Source organism: Dipteris shenzhenensis, unplaced genomic scaffold (genome assembly GCF_047967505.1).
Source record: "Dipteris shenzhenensis isolate YYH24624 ecotype China unplaced genomic scaffold, Dip_SZ_1.0 scaf0122, whole genome shotgun sequence".
Taxonomy (NCBI): Eukaryota; Viridiplantae; Streptophyta; class Polypodiopsida; order Gleicheniales; family Dipteridaceae; genus Dipteris; species Dipteris shenzhenensis.
In genome coordinates this window covers 1-11,239 of record NW_028239428.1, presented here as the reverse complement: position 1 = coordinate 11,239, position 11,239 = coordinate 1, and the positions used below count along the sequence as shown (strand labels likewise).

The window sequence follows — 11,239 nt, the reverse complement described above, 5'->3', positions numbered from 1 at the left end:
AGCTATACTAATCCAGTATGTTTCGGGTATACCCTCGGTATAATAATGACAACTTAACGGGGATCGCTCAGGTATACCGGTAGATTCTCCATCTACTGGTACTCACACCTCTCGGCAAGCAATCCTCCTTAATCCCGCAGGGATATACGGAGCTGAACATGTCTGGGAATACGGGAGAACGTCCTTCTGCTGACATTATTACTAGTATTCGATACTGGGTCATCCATAGCATTACTATACCTTCTCCGTCTATTGCAGGTTGGTTATTCGTCAGTACAGGTTTGGCTTACGACGTTTCTGGAAGTCCCCGCCCAAATGAATATTTTACGGAGAGCCGACAAGAAGTTCCTTTAGTAACTGGCCGCTTCGATTCGCTGGAACAAGCTGATGCATTTACTAGATCTCAGGAGGTACCAACGACTCCAGATAGAACTTATCCGATTTTCACCGTTAGGTGGCTAGCCGTCCACGGACTAGCTGTACCTACAGTTTTTTTTCCAGGCTCTATATCGGCAATGCAATTCATTCAGCGATAATCCCTATATAAGCTATAAATCCACGACGCAACCGAACCCGAATAAACAGAGTGTGGAATTGAATCGTACAAGCCTTTATCGGGGACTCTTATTGATCTTCGTACTTGCCGTCTCATTTTCCAACTACTTCTTCAATTAGAAACTGAAGAGATTTGATAACCCCAATTGGGAAAAACTAAGACCTGATTTATTTGTGACTGTTCGTGTCTCGAGTCGTGACTAAATAATGAAATCAAAAAGGGAGGGGGGTGGGACAAATGGCCAATACCACTGGAAGGATTCCTCTGTGGCTTATAGGTACCGTAGCTGGTATACTCGTGATAGGTCTACTGGGAATATTCTTTCATGGAGCCTATTCGGGATTGGGATCATCCCTCTGAGAATGAATAAGCATTGGGAAATTCTTCCTACTCGCAGGTGAAAAGATGTGCCGGATCCCGGGGGTTCATAGGTCCGGAAACGGGTCAACCCCCTCTTCCGGAGTCTGTTCTACTGCTCCGGGTGCGACAACCCCCCAGCTGTATATGCTACTCCGCCTCAGCAGAGTCAAATTCTGGTACCGTACTCGGGTGAGTAGGTTATTCGATCGATTCTCTCCCGAAGAATCGATCGCAATTGGATGAAGGGGCGGTAATTATTGCAATCATTTGATAAGTATGGGACAGATTCCTACCGGGATTGGGAGGGTGCATATGCTTTTGATAACAAACCAACCCACGAGTCACTCGTCTGATTCTTCGAGAGATCGAGGGATGGGGGGAATCATATCACATTAAATCTCTGGACTCGGGAGGAAGAAGGAAGGACTCGACCTGAGGTTTAAATCCAATTCCAGGTCGATTTCCTCATAGTAAATTGGGGGGAGTACACGGTGGCGGTGGCTCACCCGCCACCACCGATATCGGAATAGAAAAAATAGTTAGCAAAATTGGATATATTTTCTGATACCTGTCGGGGAGACTATTATTGAAAACTTGGTTTCATCACCGAATATGTTTTTGAAGAATTCCAGTTATTCTTACTGCTAACTGGACTCAACCGGCTCCAAATGATACCACAAGAGTTGTACTTATCGCTTCGTTTAGACGTATAGAAGAGGTAGAAATCCAGAATTTGTCTTTGACTCGTCGGATTTACAGTCAATTACCAACCCTTTCCGGATGGTTCACATCCGAAAAGTATGGACTCAGAAATTCATCTCCGCCAATTGGACTTTCTCGAACTGCTTCTTCTTTGACACTGGGAATATCTGGGCCAGAGTAACCGATGCAAGAAAAAGTAGAAGACCTTGAACACGTAATGGATCCTGAAGTACAATCTCTGCCTCTGCTTGACCGAATCCACCCACGTTAGGGTTATTGGTCGATGGTTAATCAGCTTTAATATATTCACCCTCCGAAACGATAAGTTCGGGACCGGGAGGTACAGTATCAACTACTTCACGACCCCCCGATGTCTCTTGGGTAGTGATTTCGTATCCACCCCCCCTCTCCCTACGTGTTATTCTAGTTATCCTTCCCGTCGCCGAAGCGTTGTAAACCGTATTATTGCTTTTACTTCCATCGGGATAGATCTGTCCCCTTCCCCTATTCCCTCCAACATATAGGGGGTATTTTAAAAAGTGTACCTCTTTATCAACGGCAGGATCCGGTGAGAGAATCGGAAATACGATTTCACTATATAGCTTACCCGGAACCGGACCTATTACTATCATGTTCTTTCTATCGGGGCGATAGCTCTGGAACGAAAGTTTACTTAATTTCTCCCTCGCTTCGGTTGGAAGACGATCAGAAGGAGCCAATTCAAACCCTTCGGGTGGGATCGGTACGGCGCCTACATTCAATCCTCCCTTTTTACCATTTGCAAGTACTTATTTTATCTACATATCATAAGGAATCTTAACAACTGCTTCGGACACAGTATTGGGAAGAACAGATTGCGGAACCTCAATATCCACGGGTTTCTTAGCCAAGTGACGATTAGCACATACAATACGTCCAGTTGCTTCTCGTGGATCCTCGTAATTCTATTGCGCAAAAATCGGATATGCATTTGATACGGATGGACGATTCATTCCATCCAGAGTGATCAACATTGGAAATGACAGGGTCAACCACTTCGCCATCCAGTCCTTACTACTTCTCTTTCGCATAGTTCGATTATTAGTATTAGGGTTTCTCACAAATAGATTGTTTCTTGACATCATAGGTAAAATATTACTCCCCTCTTTTGGAGTATTCTGATATCCCGACGATTGCGGGAATTGCAAATTTTTATCCTCCCACTACCCAATACCAGAAGAGGATAATAAAATCCAATTCCTACGAGAAGTGAGTCTACTCCGTTGGATGCAACTGGCAGATACTCGGTGGAGTGATTATCATTCATTCATTGTGTGATAAGTCGCTACGATTGAAGGAGATATACGACTCAAATGGCGAGGAATCCGATATTTGGAGACTGTGTCTGAAATAACCGGGAAGGTTGAGACGAAACAAGAGATTACATATTTGTTGTGAGCGAATCCCAGATGTTCCAGGAGAGAATCTACAACTATTTCCCAACCGTGGGGGGAGTGAAATCCAATACATAAATCCGTTAATGGTGGAGTAGAGAACGCTTTCGTCGTATCATTTAAGCTATAGAATAACTCCCGAATCCAGGAATTTGAAACTGCGAGTCTTTCTTTACCTACTACGAACAAGCAGATCGAGGTGGCAATGCTAATTACGTCGGTTACTAGGTGCGAGATTATCTGGGTGTTTCCCTCGTTACATATTACCACCAATTGAATAGTTTTGTCATACACATCTGTGCCGTAGTCTTGTAATTAGGTATATACAGAGCCTCTCATTGTTTCACCCAACCGGAGTAAGCCTTCTATCTCCTGAAGTCGTTTGAGAGCTACCTCTTCCCGGAAAGAATTAATAAATATTTGTGACTGGAAGGTATTCCACCAATTTCTGATCCGAGGTTCTAGAAACCAATTCTTCAAGACAATTGGAATCGCGGAAGGGAGAAGTAATAGACATCCGATATATTGAATAGGAGCTACTGCTTGATATTTAGCCAATTCAGAATCGTTAAGTACTAATGAACTCGATTGACCCGTCAACTCTGTGTTGAACCTTGATGAAGTACGAGTTATGGACCGTGGCATCAGACTTATAGACTCATAAGCCGTTGTACTACTGGGGGAATCCACTGATTTGCGGACAGAAAATTTATCATTTGAGTTATCATTTATTTGGAGTGACGGAGAAGTTGTGGGACGGTGCCGTGTCCAGGAATCAGGATCATTTGGAGTTGCTTCGATCCGAGCCAATTTCCTATTCATTTGTTCCGTCTTACTCGATTCTCTTGACACATATTTACCCGCAGGAGCCAAAGGATTATCCCCTGGTGGATTTTGCGATAAATCACCAATTATGTTTGGTTTCCTCCCCACCCTGCAGGGATCTAGACGAACCAGTGGAGGCGCTGATTGAAGAGGCAGAGCAACTGGGGGGTGAGATGGAGATGCATCACGGGACCTTTCCTCTGTCGATATTTCTTTCCCACGGGAGGTAGGAGGATAATTCCCGATCAGGAGCAACTGGCGTTGCTTCCTCCTGATAAAGAACTTAAGACTATTCCGAATCTTCGATACAGATATGCTGATCCTACATTCTAAAAGACTCCGATATATAGTAGATAGAGATTTACTAGGTTCTGCATCCGTATGAGCTACCGCAGCCTGTGACGAATCTTCCGTAGATGATATTGTTTCTAGATAATAGGAAGAGTCTTCTCTTACGGATTGTAGTCGCTTACTAGCTTCGTAAGCTCTATCCGGGGAGCGACGTGGGGTATTGTAGAACCACCGGAGGAGTCTCCAACAGTATGATTTCATATATTATTTATATGGTGAGGAGGGGAATTCACGAAGTAAATTACTAAGTGGATGAATCCCCGTAATCGAATCCTCTTTTCTAATTCCCTTCTCTAATCGTCACTATACCATCCTAATTTCCTTCCCTCATCTCATTCGCTTCTTCTAGGAACCTCCGGATCGGTCGAAATATTAGAATCCCTCGATTGATACACGTGAAAAACGAGCAAGTTCAGCAGCTTTTTCTTCTGTTTCTCCCGACGCCGAATCCTCACCAATCCGGGTTAGGGGAATGTCTTGCCGACCCCTCATCTTCAAGTAAAGGACTCGACGAGGATAGAAACCTCCTCGAATTTCCAATTTAACTGCTTGTATATCTCTCATTGCAAATTGGATACAAATACGACGGTTTCCCCCGGGGAAACCCCAGCGAGAAATGGGGAAGATTCCTTCTCATTTATCAAATGAATTGTAGCCGCTACCCACATCCCGAAATATCGTACGCCACGGATAAAATCCAGGGAAGAGACCCGCGATACCATAGAAACACATCACAATACCTTGTGGAATGAAAACAATCTGTCCAGATGGAAGTGTGGGGATTAAATCTTCACCAATATAACTAGAGATTCCAACCGCCGGAAAACCCATTGCGCCACGAACCGGGATACGGGCCCAACACAAATTACTGAATCTACGAGAACCTCTTGGAGAATCTACTCGAAACCATTCGGATTGACGATTCATTAATACTCCCTCCAGAAATTGCCTTGTTGGAATGAATCAGCCGCTTATATTGTTATTGGTCCCACCTCTACCCTACCCCCCCCCCCCCTCCCCGAATAGATGCAGATACAGATACAGCCGATGCTTCGACATCACTTCATTTTGAAAAGGATTCTTGGAAGGGATTCTGTTTCCGAGAAGTTTAGAACATTTTCCACTGTTTTGGTGCGTAGGTGGGGGTCGCTAAGATCTATATGTCTTAGCAACGATGGAACGATCCACGTCTCACTTATCCATAAGGGGAAAGTGAGATATAGATTGAGATGACGTTAAAGATTCCCAAGTGCTAAAACAAGTGCTCAAATAAAATAACCGCCGGTGAAGCTATGTGGAAAGAATATATCCGACCGAATCAAAAGCAAGAGTAGTAGTCGTAATTGATCGATCCTATGGAACAATTTCCGTGAGATAGTGTACAGAACAAGAAATTGTAGAATTTCGTCCCGTTCTATATAAATAAACAGAGATATCATTGTAATTGCCGGAAAGACCGAACCTACTAGGGGTACAGAAATGGAAGGTAAATAGGACGCTGTCGTAATGGAATCACCTCAAGTAAGAAAGATATGACACAGATAGATGTATCTATAATGACATTATATTGTTATTTTTATCTTTTATCCCCCAATGTCTAATAATAGTCTCCTTATCTCACGTAGAAAGGAAGTTTTTATACATTCGATATATCGAGACAGTTACTCGGAAATTGCTACGAAATCCATATTGTTTCCGGTAAGGTATCTGATTCCAGCTCCGATCAACTGACTCAATGAATCTGCAGACATCCGCGGTGTCTACTTCGTCGAATCAGGCGCACAGCAGAGTCCGAAATTATACCGATGGTTAATCTCGATTTCTTACTGAGGTATAATTGCATTGTGGCATAATTTGCATGGCGTGATATCAGAGAAGGATAGAAAAGTATTGTTACGACGGTTCGCTGAATAAATTCCTCTCATTGGAGAGGTAGAGAGATTAGTAGGACAACCCCGAATTGATAATTCCTAACTTGATTAATGAGAAGGAGGGAGAGTGATAGAAACGGGGGTTTAACCGAATGGGGGGAAAGGAGGTTCAATTCCTTTTACAAGGAGCTGAAGAATAAAGCTCAGATATCTCACTCGGAACACCTTTTAGAGGATTACGTGGAACAATTGAATCGGGTGATCCATGATCAAATAAAGATTCAGCTACTTGAAAGCCATCGGGTATCTTCTGACGCAGTGTTTGTTCAATCACCCTTTTCCCAGCAAATGCTATGTATGCTTTGGACTCAGCAATAATTACGTCCCCTAACGTACCAGAACTAGCAGTAACACCACCCGTAGTTGGATAGGTAGGAACCGATATATATAATAATCCCTTCTGAACCTGATGTATTTGTGGGACGGGAGGAATCTTAGCCATCTGCATCAGACTCAACGTCCCTTCTTGCGTACGTGCTCCGCCGGAAGCACAGATAATAACTAGTGGAAGGGATTGATCCGTGGCACATTCGATTGAGCGGGTAATCTTTTCACCTACCACAGAACCCATACTTCCCCCCGTGGATTGAAAGTCCGTAACACCAAGCGCAATAGGTGTCCCGTTTAGACATCCCACCCCTGTCTGAACAGCATCAGTTAAACCCGTTCGTTTCTGGGAGTTGATGATGCGACTTCCATGAGAATCCCCGTCAGAGAAACCTGGAACATCTTATGCAGTCATGTCTTCATCCATGGGAATCCAAGTGTCACGATCGATCGGAAGTTCGATTCTTTCTGTACTAGTCATTGGGGGGTGATAGCCGCACTCCTCACAAATATTTTTATTTTGTTTTGGGAATCTCACGTAAAGCATGTTACCGCAGTTGTCACACCGAGTCCACAACCCCCTGTCGGTATCAATGCTTATGTCTCTATTCCTTCCTCTCTCACTCAAAACGTAACCCTTTGTGGCTTTTTCGAGGAAAGCCCCGATCAATCCACCAAATTCGCGTTTATCTTCGAACCGATTTCTCACAGACATAGGAATTTCCTCATTCATTTCTTCTCCTTCGCTTCGGAGGTAAAAACAGTCGATTCTATTAGATTTCATTTCATCAATGAGATAGACACAGAGATGGAGAAATCATTTCTGAACTATCAGGATCAGCGTCTGTTCGGAATAGGCGTCGAATCGAGACTGACTCCGAATCCGATAACTAATTGGCAATTGACTGATCATCTATTTGATCAATCATATGTTAGAACCCCACAAATAATTATCCAATAACACTTCGTGGAAATAGTTGTGTCGTGTACTGAGAGGCACTGAATCATTTCCTTACTACTCGAGTCTCTGCAGCTCGTATTCCACCTCTCCTATGCAAATTGGGGGGGATTCGAACCCCCGTCCCCATGGATCGGAACCATGTGCTCTCATCCGCTGAGCTACCAACTCCGATCCGTGGCATATCGGGAGTATGGAGGGGAATGTTCCTTCTCCCTATACTCCCTGTTCGCCCCACGAATCCTACCGAATGAATGAGATTCCCGAATAGTTACGGAAATTACAATGTATCAATTGTGTCGAATTCAAATTTGATCTGTTTCCATACCTCGCAAGCAGCAGCCAATTCGGGACTCCACTTACTAGCTTCGCGGATAATCTCGTTACCTTCACGAGCAAGATCACGTCCCTCATTACGAGCTTGTACACAAGCCTCCAATGCAACTCGATTAGCTACGGCGCCTGGTGCGTTTCCCCAGGGGTGTCCCAAGGTTCCTCCGCCGAACTGTGAGACAGAATCATCTCCGAAGATTTCAGTTAGAGCGGGCATATGCCAGACATGGATACCTCCCGAGGCTACGGGAAATACACCTGGCATGGATACCCAATCCTGAGTGAAATATATACCACGGCTTCGGTCTTTCTCGATATAATCGTCGCGTAGCAAATCGACGAAACCCAGTGTGACTTCTCGTTCTCCCTCCAGTTTACCCACTACGGTCCCGGCGTGGATATGATCCCCGCCGGACATACGCAATGCTTTGGCTAGGACACGAAAATGGATACCGTGATTTCTCTGTCTATCGATAACAGCATGCATCGCGCGGTGGATATGAAGCAGTAGCCCATTATCTCGACAATAAAAGGCCAAGCTAGTATTTGCAGTGAAGCCTCCCGTCAAATAATCATGCATGACGATGGGTGCTCCCGATTCTCTAGCAAAGACTGCTCTTTTCATCATTTCCTCACACGTACCCGCAGTGGCATTTAGATAATGTCCTTTTATTTCGCCCGTTTCGGCCTGAGCCTTGAAAAGAGCTTCTGCCACAAACAGGAACCGGTCCCTCCAACGCATGAATGGTTGAGAATTTACGTTCTCATCATCCTTCGTAAAATCAAGTCCGCCACGGAGACATTCGTAAACAGCCCTGCCATAGTTTTTAGCAGATAAGCCCAATTTTGGCTTGATTGTACATCCCAGCAAGGGACGACCATATTTGTTCAGTTTATCCCTTTCGACTTGGATACCGTGAGGCGGCCCAATGAAAGTCTTGGAATAAGCAGGAGGAATTCTCAGATCCTCCAAACGTAGAGCTCGTGGGGCTTTAAATCCAAATACGTTACCTACAATGGAAGTGAACATATTGGTGACGGAACCCTCTTCAAATAGATCCAAAGGATAAGCTACATATGCGATATATTGATTCTCTTCCCCAGCAACGGGTTCGATGTCGTAGCATCGACCCTTGTAACGATCGAGACTAGTCAGTCCATCCGTCCACACAGTGGTCCACGTACCTGTGGAAGATTCTGCAGCTACTGCAGCTCCAGCTTCCTCAGGCGGTACCCCGGGTTGCGGAGTCATCCGGAAGGCTGCCAAGATGTCAGTATCTTTGGTCTCATAATCGGGAGTATAGTAAGTTAGTCGATAATCTTTAACACCAGCTTTGAACCCAATACCTGTTTTAGTCTCTGTTTGTGGTGACATGAGTCCCTCCTTACAATTCAATTAGTAAATCCTGCAAGGATGAGATCTGCTCGACATAGATGGAAGAATTCAACGTGAAGCGTGGAATAGGTCCTGATAGATTCGACTCGAGACGTTTGTCGAAACTCTACCTCAAGCATGGGACATTAGTATTTTATAATACGTCCCACATGTAATGCAACTGACTCTGGTTGTTTCGCACGGAAATTGCTTGAAGAATTAGATCGTAATACATCTCGATACATTGACTCGGGAATCTTTTCGTGGTTAGACTGGTCAGTAGAAGCAAAAAAGGGGATTGAATTCGATATCTGGTTCGCTTTGCGAATAGACGGGGGAAAAAAGGGGATTCGACGAATGAGATGTAGCAATCACATCTAACTAGATGGACCAACTCGTGGGTATCGCGCTCTTTTGCCTCCGACCCATATGTGGAGAGGAGGAAATCAAATCCTACAGTACCTGTCACCCATCTGGATGGATCGGAATCGACTTCCGAGGAAGCAAATGATATGTTTGAAAAAGGGGGAGAAGGGTGTGGAACTAGTAACTCCCCACCATCAACCAATTAGCAATGAAATGCCAGATGGTTCTGCCAATTCGACAATCAAATGAAGATAATACACCAAAACAGTTACGAAAACCAGTTCTTCTGCTTTTGGAATTTCTAAATCAGTGGAGAGAAATGTGGGATATATTACCCAGATCATTGGACCAGTATCGGATGTGTCTTTCCCTCCAGGTAAAATGCCCAATATCTACAACTCTTCGATGGTTAAGGGGAAAAACCCGGCGGGTCAAGAGATTAATGTTACTCGTGAGGTGCAACAATTACCGGGTAATAATGAAGTCAGAGCCGTAGCTATGAGTGCTACAGATGGTCTGATGAGAGGTATGGGCGTCGTCGATACAGGAGCTCCTCTCAGTGTTCCTGTTGGTGAAATTACTCCTGGTTGAATCTCTAATGTCCCTGGTGAACCCGTCGATGACTTGGGTCCCGTAGATATTGGTACGACGTCCCCCATTCATAGATCCGCTCCGGCATTTACGCAGTTGGATACTAAATTATCTATATTTGAGACGGGGATTAAAGTCGCGGATCTTTTGGCTCCCTATCGTCGAGGAGGAAAGATTGGATCATTTGGAGGAGCTGGAGTGGGAAAAACGGTTCCTATCACGGAATCAATTAACAACATCGCCAAGGCTCACGGAGGTGTATCTGTATTTGGTGGGGTGGGGGAACGCACCCGTGAGGGTAATGATCTTTACATGGAAACGAAGGAATCGAAAGTTATTAATGAACAAGATATATCAGAATCGAAGGTGGCTCCAGTTCATGGTCAGATGAATGAACCACCAGGAGCTCGTATGAGAGTTGGTTCAACTGCTCTGACAATGGCTGAATATTTCCGAGATGTGAACAAGCAAGATGTCCTTTTATCTATCGACAACATATTTCGTTTTGTCCAAGCAGGATCAGAAGTTTCTGCTTTATTGGGTAGAATGCCTTCCGCCGTGGGTCATCAACCAACTCTTAGTACAGAAACGGGATCCCCACAAGAGAGAATTACTTCTACCAAGGAAGGATCGATAACTTCTATTCAAGCTGTTTATGTACCTGCAGATGATTCGACTGACCCAGCTCCTGCTACAACATTTGCACACCCAGATGCTACCACTGTGCTTTCGAGAGGACTAGCAGCTAAAGGTATTTATCCGGCTGTAGATCCCTTGGATTCGACTTCAACCATGTTACAACCCTGGATTGTGGGTGAAGAGCATTACGAAACCGCACAAGGGGTTAAACAGACTTTACAGCGTTATAAGGAATTGCAAGATATTATAGCTATTCCCGGACTGGATGAATCGTCAGAAGAGGACCGTCTAACGGTAGCTCGGGCTCGGAAGATAGAACGTTTCTTATCACAACCCTTCCTCGTAGCAGAAGTATTTACTGGTTCGCCAGGGAAATATGTTAGTTTAACAGAAACCACTAAGGGATTTCAAATGATTCTTCCTGGAGAATTGGATAATCTCCCTGAACAAGCTTTTCATCTGGTTGGCAACATCGATGAAGCCACCACGAAG

General features: G+C 44.5%; 1 non-coding gene across 1 annotated transcript; it reads right to left on the bottom strand.

Moving 5' to 3' along the window:
- Window positions 1-7,540: 7,540 nt before the first annotated feature.
- On the bottom strand, window positions 7,541-7,614 carry TRNAR-CCG (transfer RNA arginine (anticodon CCG)). Its single transcript has one exon. It is a non-coding gene; the product is annotated as a tRNA-Arg (tRNA).
- Between the last annotated feature and the right edge of the window lie 3,625 nt (window positions 7,615-11,239).